Below are 12,867 nucleotides of genomic sequence, written 5' to 3'. Positions count from 1 at the left end.
CAGCCAGCCTGGCAGCGTCCCCAGAGCATCCCCAGCCGTCCCCACGCCGCGGGGCTGGGGGGACAAGAGGGGGCAGGGGGCTGCGGCAGAGGGGAGCGGAGGGAGGGGAGCGGGGTGATGCCGAGCAGGCTGAGCCCCAGAGACGCGTGGGGAGGGAGGGGATGGCCGGACCACACAGTGGGACGGGAGGGGACAGTGGCCGGAGGGCAGCGCAGGAGCAAAGCCACGTCCCCCAGGCTGCTGCCGACCTCCACCACGCAGCACCCGAGACGGCGTGGCACTGGGGTGCGGGGGGGCGAGCCCATCGCCTCCTATTCTTTAAAGGTCCCTTCCAACCCAAACTATTCTATGATTCAAAGGCGAAACTGGGCTCCCGGGGCCTCGGCTCCCAGGCTCCGGCGGCCTCCGCCAGCCCGGCTCCAGCGGGGACCCGCAGCACCGCCCGTGCCACCCACCTCCCGCCGGGCCGGGACCCTCCAGCTCAGCCCCGACAGAGGGGCTTTTCTTGTCCCCTGCCTTTGTTTTCTATTTAGTGCTTTTGTTCTCCCCTCTTTGGTCCTTTGTTCCAGCTTGTCCTTTGTTCCGACGCCTTTGGTTTCTCTTCCCTTTGATGCTTTGTCACTCCCTTCATCTTGGTGCTTTTCTTTCCCCGGGTTTTTAAGCTGGCGGTTGTTTTCTCTCCCCGCTCTGTGCTTGGCATTTTTATCCTTTCTCCTGCCTGGTCCACTCCTCGGGTCACATGGACCCGGCCCGGATTGTCTTCAAATCCCCATTTGTCTTGTTTTGGTGCCTGGATTTCCCTGCCTTTATGTCCTTTCTTAAGAGACTCTTAGCGATTTCTTCTCCTCAGTGAGGAAAGTAGAGGGGGGGAGGTCGGGGTTTAATTAATTAGCGAGTGTAATCTTTAGATGCGTGGCACTGCAGGACGTGTGGAGCATCATTATTATTGTCATTAGGATGTTAAGGGTTAGCGAGGGTTTAAATACCAGCTAATTGCAGCGAAGAGCTCCAACTTCGCAAAATTATATCAGAAAGAGCCAGATTCGTTTTCACCCACCAGGCTTGGGAGAAGAGAGAAATTCCCAACACGGACAGGCAGGCAGAGGATGAGCAGAGGCAACGCGTCCCAGCCCCAGCCCCGAGGGCTGTGTGATGGTCGGAAAGGGCTGCCCGGAGCAAGGAGCAGAGGGCTGCTGCCGCACTCGCCTCTCCCAAGAAGACCAAAGAGCATCATCCTGCCTCCGAGGATTTTAAACACAGAGATCGGTGACTCGCAGGCATGGCAGAGCCCGGGGGAAGCACGAGGGTGTGAGGGCAGAGCTGCTGCCCCAACTGAGCAGGTTAAAGTCCCCGGGGTTGGCAATTTTTGCTGGTGGCCATCGCACAGCGGGGCCAGTGCGCCCTTCGGAAACGGGGGCTTATCGTAGAAACATAGAATGGCCTGGGCTGGAAGGGACCTTTCCGATCATCAAATCCAACCATCAACCCAACTCTGACAAAACCATCACTAAACCGTATCTCTAAGCACTGTGTCTACCCGTCTTTTAAATTCCTCCAGGGACGGTGCCTCAACCGCTTCCCCAGGCAGCCTGTTCCAATTCTTAATAACCCTTCCAGCGTACAAATTTTGCCAAAAACTTGAAAAAGGTTTGGCCTTGCCGAGCTCCTGCCATGGGCAGGGCAGGACACAGACCATGAGGCTGCTCCTCCGGCAAGTCAGAGGGGACAAGGGCTTTAACGTGGGGGAACGACTGTTCCTGCGCCGGCTTTGCACCTCGAGACACAGCTCAGAGCATGTGGACAAACACAACCGCAAATTCAGATACCAGGCGGTCAGGATTAGGGAACCGTTTGCCTGAGAACAACTTCAATGTCAGACGCTGCCGCTTTGCTTTGATTTAGTGCCCCAAGTATCGTCCCGCCGCCCCCAGCACCGTGTCCTCAGCATCTGGTCATGGCACGATCCACCGGCCGGGCAAGAAAGGGCAGGAGGAAACGCTGCTCACCACAGCACCTCCGAGATGTTGCATGGCTCTTGCTCACCACAGTCAAACGAAACCTGGGATCCATTTTTACGAGCACCAAACACCCCCCCCCGCCAGCCCCGTGCAACACACGCCGTCCTCGCCACGCAGGTTTAAAGCAGCTGTAGCTGCGCAACAGCTGTTGAACGGAGGAAGCAGCCAAAGTTAGCAACAGGATGTACCCTCAGATAAGGTGATCGATATCAGAAAACGCAGCTTTTCAAGTGAGAGCTGAACCCATCTGCTAAAAAACTGGGTGTCTCAGGAGATCGGCACCGATACAGGGCGTCTCTGACTCCGTCTTCGCAACACCCTAATTTCTCCTCTCCCAAGTCACTTACGGTAACTGGGTGACGTCCCCACGGTTTGTGGCAGCGTAGGAGGGATGGATTTCCGAGTGCGGGTCCAGAGGAGAAAAGGGTACGAGGATGCCGGGAGCGCCAGGGAGGGACGGGTGCCTTGGGGGAACATCCCTCCCTTGTGGGAACATCCCTCCCTGCCCAAACGGACGGGTCCAGCGGGATCAGAAAGTGCCCGGGCGCTGCAGACGGGGTGCTTTGATAACATGCCCTGCAATAACAACCTCACACCGTGGTAAACGCGCCCGTGTGTAACCGCATCAGCGTGACCCAGGGCTCACAACGCAGCCAGCCCATCGCCAGGCAGGGACAGACACTGGCAGACAACTGCCCTGAGGGAGGGTTTTCCAGGCAAAAGCTGGAAAAAAATACACCTACACCAGGCAAAACCCAGGCAAAAATCCTACACCAGCTCCTCCGAAGCCCATGAACGATGGTAGGCACAGCAAGTGAGCTGGGACAGCCTGTCATGGGAGCAGCCACACACCGGCTCCTCTGGCACATCCCAAGGGGCTGACCCTGATTTACGCCAGCCGAGGATGCGGGATGCTGGGGACAGCAATGGACCAGCACCCTGCACAAGCAGGAGGCAAGACAAAGAGGGCGCAGAGCAGAGCCCCGTCCTGCCCCAGCCCCGTTAGCCACGGCAGCGCCTGCACAGCTTCTGCCAGCCCCGGGATTACACGAGAAAAGCCTGCACACCCTTTCCTGCGGGTCCAGATTGCGCAAAAAACTGAGCTTGGTGGTCGGCAGGAAGAGACTGGATCCGTCGGGGACATCTTCACCCAGGGCGGACAGGCTCTGCTCTGGCAGATTGAGGTGTCTGAGCACGGCAGAGCTGGGACCTGCAGATTAACTCCCCCAAACCGTGCCGTCGCCTCTCCTCATCGGGGCTGGGTGACTCACCGGTGGCCGTGGAGCAGAGGACGGGGGTGGAGGGATGCCAGGGAGCCATGCCTGGCAGCTCTGCCAGCACTGGGGGGGTTCCCAGCCCAGTGGGCACCCCCTGTCCCTGCCCGCACGCTCCAGGGGTTAAAAACTTAAGTGCTTGAAACAAAAGCAGCCAGGAAAAGCCATCTTTCTGGTCTGCCCGGTTCTGGTTTCAGGCCTGCAAGTGCAGCTGGCCAAACGCAAAGCTCAGGGCTGATAAGCCCTGGACATGAGTCATAAAACACACCACCCCAGAGCCCTGGGTTCCGTCTCGCACCGGGGTGCCAGCCCTGCCACCGTGCCCAGCCGTGCTGGGGGCCCAGCCTGGCCCTTGCAGGAGGCGGCATCGACCGATGCTCATCCTCCAGCGGAGCCGCGCCATCCCTGGCACCGGCGGGTCGGGCTCCGCCAGCTCTGCCCACCCACCCCCTCGCTCTGCCCGGCTCTCCGAAGGGGCTGAACCTGTTTTTATTACAGAGCTGGCACCGGGAAGGCAAAAAAAAAAAAAAAAAAAAAAAAAAAGAACCAAGCCCCCCTCATCGCTCTATCTGCAGCCATGCAAGGAATATTGTTCAGCGCAGCACAAAAGCATCCCTGAAAATAGAAGCGCCAGGGCCAGGCCTGCCAGTGGCTGTGTGAGATAACGTCTACTTGCAAACAGTGTGCCTTTGTGCCGCTGTCACTGTCCCCATTGTTCAGGAGCCTATTGCCTCGGGGATATTGTTCCCTTCTTTTGTCTCAGCCCGGCTCCTTTTTGTTTGACTTTACTTACCATTTCATTCCTCTCCTTTGTGCTGGGGTTCTTTCTTTTGTCTCTCTCTCTCTCCCTTTTCTCTGTGTGATTTGTATTTAGCAATTGTTCCCGGCCCGTTGGAAACACAATGTACTCCGGGCTCTTTTCTCTCCTCCATTCATTACCTATTCAGGTGGGTTTGTCTGCCCAAAGGTAACCGGGAGGACCAGGGGCCTCCGGGAGCTCCCAGGGGCACAGGAGTGGCAGCGGCCTTTGGGGACACCCATGTCACCAAGCCCGGCACTGGGTTCCCCTCTCCGTCTGTGACAAATGAGCGCTGGGAAAAGGACAAATTGGATCCCAACTCGTTGCTGCCCCACTCTCAGCAGATGACCCGAGGACGGTGACACCGTCACAATGGGGACGGTGTGGTACCGCCACCGGCTCCGCCGGGGAAGTAGAGGCACCCAGAGGTGCCCAGGTCCCACGTGCCGCCTGCTCTGGCTCCCAGAGCCAGGACGGGGATCTGAGCCCTCATCCACACCGGATCCAGGTGCGGCCAAGCAGTCCCGGCCCTGGCCTTGGAGGACCCTGGTTAACACACCTTGGCTCTTCCCCATCCCTGCTTTTGGGGAGCCAGTGAAGGGACGAGGAGCGCGTTCAATGGCAGGAAACACCAAGGCTGCCTTGCAGCAGTGTTTCCACTGCCCAGATCCCTCCCAGCGCCTCCCCCATGCTGCACAGCGACTGGGTGCCCTCCGAGAGGGACCCTTGGGGCTGCAGGGTGGGCACCCACCCACCGCGCTGCCAGCCAGCAGTGCCCGGAGCTGCTGCAGCCCATCGGGCAAAGCGGGGAGGGGATTCACCCCTCTGCTCCAAGACAGCCCCCAGCAGCTTCTGGGGACCACAGGGATGCAAAGAGCTGCTTGATCCTCGGGGATGTCTGGATGCGGTCAGGAAAGAGAGAAGAGGCATCTGGAAAGTAGCTCAAAGGCTCCCGAGGTGCCCCAGGGTGGTGGGGACCCCTTGCACCCCATCCCCTCCTGCCTCCTCCCCAGGCCCACGCTGCTTCTGCGGAGCATTTGGGGGTGTCTGCAGTGAGCAGGGTGGGCAGAGCCGCTGGGGTTGTTTCTGACCCCAGGAGGAGGAGGATACACCAGGAAAACCTTCAGGGAGTGCCGTGCCGGCGAGAGCTGACAAGTGGCCATCCCCAGAGACAACAAAGCCCCGCTGTTCTCCGGGGCACCGACCGCGTGACCTAACGGGACTTTTCCATCCCTCCCGCTGATGAAACCCCGAGGATCAAAGCCCGCAAGAAGCCACCTCCTCCTCCTCCTCTGAGGCACAACCCACGCTGACGGGGAGCCAAGGGGACCCCCGAGACTCACCCCGCGAGCGAGGGATGGGAGCCGAGCGAGCGGGACGGGGGGACAGCGAGCAGCAGCGGCGGGTCCTCGGGGACGGCGTGAGCCCCCGAACGCAGACGGCCCCGGGGCCGCAGGACGGGGCTGCGGGGGGGGCGTTCCTGGGAATAAAGGGAGCAGACTGTGGTCTATTGTTTCATTGTTATGGCTTCAAAGGACAATGGGGCATTGTTGTCTCTGGGGATCCCATTGTTTGCTTTCGCTGCAGATCCCAGCCGCGCAGTGGATGGAGGTTTCCCGAGGGCCAGGCAGGCTCCGTGTGTGGGACACTAAATAACGAGGCAGGCATGTTTCCTTCCCCACCACCCTTCCTAAAACGGCACGGCACACTGCAGCCCGCCTCTGCCCGCCCAGGCCAGGGCACGGCCCCACACAGCACGGGCAGAGGCACCGGGACCACCCATCCGAGCGGGGAGCACGCAGAGAAAGCCCCACCGAGATGGGGACGAGGGCAGGGGGGGTTCACCCCGCAGGGGCTGAGGTCGTTCTCTCCATCCCCGCGGACTCCAGCAAACCTGGGCCAGGGGAAAAAACCCACCCGGTATTTACGGTGGGAACCGAAGCCCCGTCTGCTGCCAGGAGCCACCCACCTCTGTAGCAGAGCGGGATGGAGCTGCAGCGCTGCTGCTGGCCGGCAGCCCGGGGAGGTGGCCACGCTCCAGCCACGCTGGACGGGGCTGTGGCCCCACTCCCTTCCCAGTGGCATTTACTGGTGTCCCCTCTCCGTACCCGCAGGAGGTGCGCCCTGGCCGCCTTGCAACATCCCGGTGTTTTTGGTGCCTCCTCTCATCACACAGCATCCCCCAAAGACCGACATCCCCCAGGCACGCAGAGCAAGGGGCGTTTGCTCTTTTCCACTGCAAAGCCCGGCTTCTCCATCAGTACCAAGGAAAAGGTACTTGGTACCGTCAAAGGGACTTGGGAAAGGACGACGCAGCCCCTGGGTCCTCCCTTCACTGTTTGTGCAGCACCCAAAGCCCAGGACTTATTTGCATAGCTCCTTCCTATGTCAAAATAAACCTGGGTGCTATGCAAAAGCTGGGGGAAGGGGAAGGAGCAGGGAGCTGGCTCCAGCCCACAGCTGAGCCCTCCGGAGCCTGCCGCTGCCCCGGCACATCAGGCGGTGCCGGAGGTGGGCTGGGAGACTGATGAAGTAGGAAAGAGATATGCTCTCCCCAGAGACCTCCGTTCAGCATGAGGCCGCTCACAACAGCTGGGAAGGGAGGAACTCATCCAGGGAGCCCAGGACGAGCCCCAGGAGGGGTCCGGGGCTGGGCAAAGCAGCGCCGGGAAGCTCAGCCAGGGAAAGGGGACGCCCACCCTGCAGAAACTCAGTCAAGCCTGGAACAGTTTCGCTACCATGCCCCGCCACCAGGCAGGGAGCTGGGCTCAGACCCAGCGGAGCGCCCCCGCTCCCCAGGGGTCCGACCACCCTCCCAGATAACCCGCAGAGAGGTCTCAGACGAGCTGGAAGAGCTGGCTCGCACAGCATGGCCCCCCATCGCTCCCCCCTTGCTCCCTGGACCGCGGCCCTCTCGCCGGAGGGCTGAGAGGCTGCGCAAGGTCTGGGCTCAGATCAGCTGCTGCCGAGCATCTTTCACTGCCCAAATGCACCTTGAGGCCGCCTGGCCGCCAGCCGACCCCCCACCCCTGTCTTGTCACCTTCCGAGTGACAAAAGCCCAGGCCAGGCCATCGGTAGCCCCTGATCAAGCTCGGTTTCACAAGAACAAATAACAGGGTTCGGGTTTTTCAAAGGGAGGGAAGCAACTGCAGCTAATAAAGGTATAAATTCAACCCGGGTTGGTTGGTTTATGTTTTAATCCTGGGAATTCCCACTGCTTCTAATCAGAAGATGAGGGTGGACCTTGCCTCTCAAATGCCTCTAAGATTAATTTCTGGAGAAAAGCACCATGGGATTTGTTCAGGGATCAATAGAAGCTATTTGGGAAAAACAGGTAAGGTGTGATAAGAGATGCTGGATCCTGGCAGTGCGGCACTGCCTGCCTCCAACCGAATTCCTCTGCTCCCCTGGACCTCGCACCTCCGCCGCGGAGCAAGAGGATGTTTCCTCCCTCGAGGAGCCCGGCTGCAGCCCGCAGAGGCCAAGCCCGTTGGGTACCAAGGGCACCCATCCCCTGGGGACTGCACCCCGCGGCTCTGCGAGCTCCGACGCCGCTCTGTCTGCTTCTGCCGTGATCCATGGGTCTCCTGGGGACTCGCTCTCATCCTCTCAAGCCACCAGCCCGGGGAGATGGCAGCCACCGGCTCCCCGTGGGGGCCGGACCGACCCCAGCCTGGGTGCACACGGATCAGCGTTTGCAACGTGCCAACCCGAGCCCAGGTGCTGGCACCAAGCCTGTCCTACTGCGGGGGCTCTTTCATGCTCCTGGCAAGTTATTTACACAAATGTGCACGCACACACACACACAGAGACGCACACGCTCTCTCTCCCCCTCGAATAGTGCAATTTCCTCTCAGATAAAGAGCTCCTACCGCAGCCCCCCTTTCCCTCTCCCCCCAAACTTGTGCATGTCTCGTGCACCCATTTCGGAGCCCACCTTGGGCTCTGATATTATCTCACTTCCTCGATATGAATATTAGCTCTTGTTGTTGATTTACGATAAAGGGACGGGCTCCAAAACACTGTACTTTGGAGAGGAGGCAGTGGTGCAACACGGGCTGCCGTGCCCCAGCTGAGAACAAAGCCTTTTCAAGAGCGGATGCCGGTACCTGCCGTACTGCTAACTCGACAGCCCATCTCCACCAAAGCGCGGCTCCCGTTGGCGCTGCCCTTCTGTACCCCCCCCCCCGGCCTCCCAACACCTGCACATGGCACGGCGGAGGGGGCCCCGAGAGCAGCTTGGGGGTGCCCGTGCTCCGCAGGGTGACAAGCACTCGCGGGACAGGCAGCGGCTCCGCAGGTGCCACCGACGCACACCACGGGTGTCCCTGCACAGTGGGGGATCCTGGCGTCTGGCGCGAACGCTCAGGGCGCGGCGGCTGGTCCAACTTCCCTTTGTTTTGTAGCATCCTAATGTACAAAACGCAACCGAGCGTCCTCTAAAACCCCTCACCAGCCGGACCTGGCCCACTTCGAGCTCAGTTTACAAGGTGAAAAAACAACCGACCACCTGAAAACTCTCCTTAACTCTGAACCCGCCCAACAGGGAGCACAGGGAAGGAGAAAAGCATCCCCGGAAAACTCAGATTTATTTACGAACCAGATTGCCTGGCAGCAGGAGAGCCGCCGAGACAGCAGGTCGGTGCGCAGCGCTGTTCCACTCAGCTGAGGACATCGCACCACTCCATCAGCCGTCACCCCCCCAGGGGACTATTAGATATTGCTCCTGTTTCGCAGACAAGAGGCTGAAGGATAGCAGACACGGGAAAATTCTGAAAAGCAGCAGCCAGAATCAGGGCTGGACCCGCAGGAAAGCTCACTCTGCTTTTGAAGCTCTGGTCCCTGCAACAAGGCAAGCCCCTCTGCAAATCCGATCCCATACGATTTTTCTGGTAGACGGGCAAAACCTGGAACGGGACATGAGCGTCCTGGGTCTTAATAAATACTCACATGTGAGTAAAATAAAGTGCCCAAACGTACAGCTGTCTCGTGGCTTTGTTTTACCACCACTTCTATAGCCCAAATCCTGCAGTTAGAGGAGAGCCTGCCCTGTGAGCAGAGCTGTAAATAACAATATCGCTCTCTCTGCTGCAGACAAACCGGCATCATTGCGGGAGAAGCCCGGGAAACATCGCCCACCGTGACGCTGTGCCGAGTAGGAGCACGGCCCAAAGACAAGTGCGGGAAAATTGGGCTTAAATATTGCAAATCGAGGCACGGGAGGGAAAAAGACCTGCGTGAACAGGGTTGCCTTTCGGGCGACAGAGTTTGCGACGCTACCTTGGGCTGAACTCCGTCCAGGCTTTTTGTGCGTGGGGAAAACAGGGAACAACACCCTGCCCAAAGCCCAGGTTACCGCTGGCAAGAAAAGCGGCAATAATCGACCAACTCCAGCGAAGCAAGTCCGGCTCCTCGCACGAAGGGGCCCGCTGGTATGCGAGGCAGCGGCGCGGGGGGGCGGGCGTTGCTGCTGCTAATGTGGCAGAGTTTCCCTGCTGAGGGCAGGCAAAATGCCCATGACTCATTTTTCCAAGAGATGTTACAAACAATAGTAATGATGCCCCTGGTGGGTATGAATGTGAAAAGGCACGACGGGGGGGCAGCCATGCTGGGCACCTTGTGTGTGGGCTGCCAACGGAGGGTACTGCCACGAACAAAACCTGCTGGAGCCAGTTTTTTGGCATTGTGTGCGACGAGAGCCCTTCTGCAAGGGCTTTGGGGGAAGGAGGGCAAAATGGCTGCCCGGCAAACTCCTCTCCCCATGGCATCCCATCTGCTCGGGATGGGTACCCAACCCTGTCTTCAGCCAAAGAGGGGATCAGTTTTATTGCCCCCAGAGAGAAAAAAAAAAAATAAATGGCAAAAACAATCCCAAACAGCTCCATCCCCACGTGGGACTAGAACAAGAACAGGCAGGGAATTTAGGAAAGCATTACAGTGCTTTAACGCTGCTCCCCCCCAGCTCCTGCCTCTACCCTCCACACAAGTTTTCCATATTCAGATGCTGCCCTAAGGGGACAGCTTCTAAGCCATTTGAGTCCTTGACCTTCCACTGTTGTCTGTTTGATACTATTATTTTTAGGCACGCAATCCTTAAAACATACCAGCACTTGAAATAAGTTCCCAGATAATGCGCGCTAAAAGCACGAGGTGGCGAGGCTTCGGCAGAAGGGAGCTCTGGGGGATCAAGGGCAGTGGCAGAGCGCGATGGAGGGAAAGGTGATTTTCCCCTTGGTACAGCCCACCCAGCTACGCGCCCCATCTCCCCTGTATTTATTTTAGACGCTCAGAAGGTTACCGGCCTGAAAAGATGGTAAAGGGTGAAGGTAGCCCAAGCTCAGCAAGCAGCCGCGGGCTACGCAAGGTGTCTGCTCCCATTCGCGGTGCTCCTGCCAACACAGCCCCACGTCCTGCCCTGGGATGGAGCCCGCTGCATCCCCCGCAGCCCGAGCAAAAGACGCCAGGAAGGGCACCAAGCTGCAGGCGGCGGGCTGGCTCAGAGGTTTAGGTTCAAGCATATATAAAATTGTCCTAGAAATCACTGCAGCCGGCCAAAGAACCACGGAGAAACTGCTCCCCCTTGGAAAGGCAGGACCACTCTGCCTCCCTCCTCGGGGGGCTCTTTCACAAGCACGGAGAGTCTCATCCCGCAAAAGGACTGGGCTGGGCCAGGACAAGCAATTCCCAAGTGCAAAAGGGAAGAAATGCAGCCTTTTTCCCAGAACCACGAAACCACAGGCAGAGAAAAGGGACAAATATTTACCCAAAAGCACCTTCCAGTGCTGTTAAAAGGTGCTAACACTTTTAAGAAAGGAAGAAAAATAAATACTCAAACACTGCAGAGCCCCACCTGGATGCGAGCGGGCTCTCGCCTGCCCGCCACGATCAGCGCGATGGTCTCAAACCGAAATGCCGCGTGGAGAGGGCTCTGCTTTAGGTAACCTGTGCCGTCCTTAGTGCAGAAGCAGGTCTCAATCACCAGCTTTTTGAGAAAGAACAAACTCTATTGCTACAAAACAGGCACTGGCGTAGGGCGAGATGGTATCTAAAACTGCCGTCAGCTCGATTTTTGGCTGTGACAGATATCTGAGCGCTGGTAGCGGTACAAAAACTTTCCCTGGCAAACCCCCCCATAGGCACTTTGTTTCCTAGAGATGCGTGAAGGCTGCAGCGTGGTATTTGCACCACGACACGACATCCCACTGCAATAATAAAGCATGCCGGGGCGCTCCTCATAGTGCCACCTCAAGGCATCTTCTTCAAAAAGGAGCCTTTACTCATACACCACACACCGCCCCCCCCTCCGACCCAGCCCACCCCCGCATGGAGGGAAAGGAATTTGCACGTTATGGAAAAGTACAATTTGCAAAAGCAAACACGACAGGCTTCAAGGCAGCAGAAAGCCAAGCGACACGGGAGTTTTCTAACCACAGAGCCCAACTGTAAGCGTTCAACTCTACCTTGCTCCTCCTCAATTGCTCAGCCAAAACCAGAACCTTCTACTCCTCATCCCCTCCTGGAGCAAGGACACCCCAGGGTGCGGACGAGCCGGGGAAGGGGCCGGTGCCCAGCAGATCCAGGCACCCCGTCCGGCCGCCGCACCGCCCGAGAGCAGCCCCGCACCAGACAGCCCAGTTTTGCTTTCTTCCAGGTTGTTTGGGAGCCAATAAAGCTGCTGGGGGAACTCTGTGTTCCTGCGGAGGCTTATGACACTTTGCTGGAGGGGCAGGAGGAGCTGGCCGGGCCCGCAGCACCCCCTTCTGTCTACCGCACTCTTTTGCAGCCAGTTCGAGTCTCTTCCTGGCACTGCCCGCTTCCAGAGACTCATGAGATGTCACCTTCTCGCTGCCTGCAGCTTGGAAAGGCTCAGGAAGCTGGAAGGATTCGGGGTTAAAAAAAAAAAATCAGCAAGCATTTAGATGAGTCAGTCCTGTGGTTTTGATGAGGACAGACAAGTGCTTCTTGGGAAGCCGGTTCGGCAAAGCCGGAATTGTTTTTGCGCACCATCTATGTGCTGGTAATGCCTAGAAGCTCTGTTCTTGGACCACAAGGCTCCATTGCCAGGCGCTCCTCAAACAATGGGGCTGTGTTTCCTCCTGGACATCCACACACGCCTGGACTCTCCTTGCAGGCTTTCTGCAGTTTTCACGGCTTCCTGCTCGGGAGCTTCTCCTTTTCTTCTGCAACTCCCCCACGCACATAATTACTGCCTATTTTGGTACCTTATCATGAGATGCTTTGGAGCTGATTAGCCTGGACTTCCTTCCTCCCATCATCAACCTACTCCAATATTGACGTTCACTCGCGCTAATTTGATAATATCAAAGAGCAGAGGAGCTTTAGGAGGCATTATGGTGTCTTGAAGTGCACAATTTGGAGTCGGCGGCAGCGCTGCTGATAAGAAAGAGCTATTTCTCCTCATGTCCGGCTCTTCTCAAAAAGCAGCCACTTGCCAGCCACGTGCAGAGCGGAAGGAGGACAGACCCTTGTAGGCTCCGAGCCAGTTTTATTTCAGTGGCCCTGGATAAACTGTGATGCAAGCACATCCCATCAAATAACTTTTTTTGTAAACGCACACTATCTGTTAGTAAAAAGTCACACACGCTTAGAAAGAGAAACGATTACTTCAAAGTAACTTCAAAATTATTTCGAAAAGAGTCTGCGTGTTTACTGAGGCTCAAGGCCATCATCCGCCTGTAACCATGAAGAGACGTGGGCTGGTAAACTTTGCAGCACTGAATCACGAACACCCCTTACTGCGACACCTGAACCATT

The 12,867-nt window shown here is 57.8% G+C and overlaps 1 protein-coding gene across 2 annotated transcripts in view; it reads right to left on the bottom strand.

Annotated features, from left to right (window-relative positions):
- The window catches only part of SOX13 (SRY-box transcription factor 13), a 42,745-nt gene extending 31,040 nt beyond the window's left edge, over positions 1-11,705 (bottom strand). Inside the window, exon 1 of one of the 2 annotated variants that reach the window (XM_074564134.1) lies at positions 11,553-11,705. The gene's annotated coding sequence lies outside the window, so the exon portion shown is untranslated. The remainder of the gene's footprint in view (positions 1-11,552) is intronic. The other variant, XM_074564138.1, reaches the window with a different exon arrangement.
- Positions 11,706-12,867: the final 1,162 nt, after the last annotated feature.

The sequence above is a fragment of the Larus michahellis genome, chromosome 21 (genome assembly GCF_964199755.1).
Source record: "Larus michahellis chromosome 21, bLarMic1.1, whole genome shotgun sequence".
Classification (NCBI taxonomy): Eukaryota; Metazoa; Chordata; class Aves; order Charadriiformes; family Laridae; genus Larus; species Larus michahellis.
Note: the sequence above shows the minus strand (reverse complement) of the source record. Positions and strands in the feature narration are given on the sequence as shown.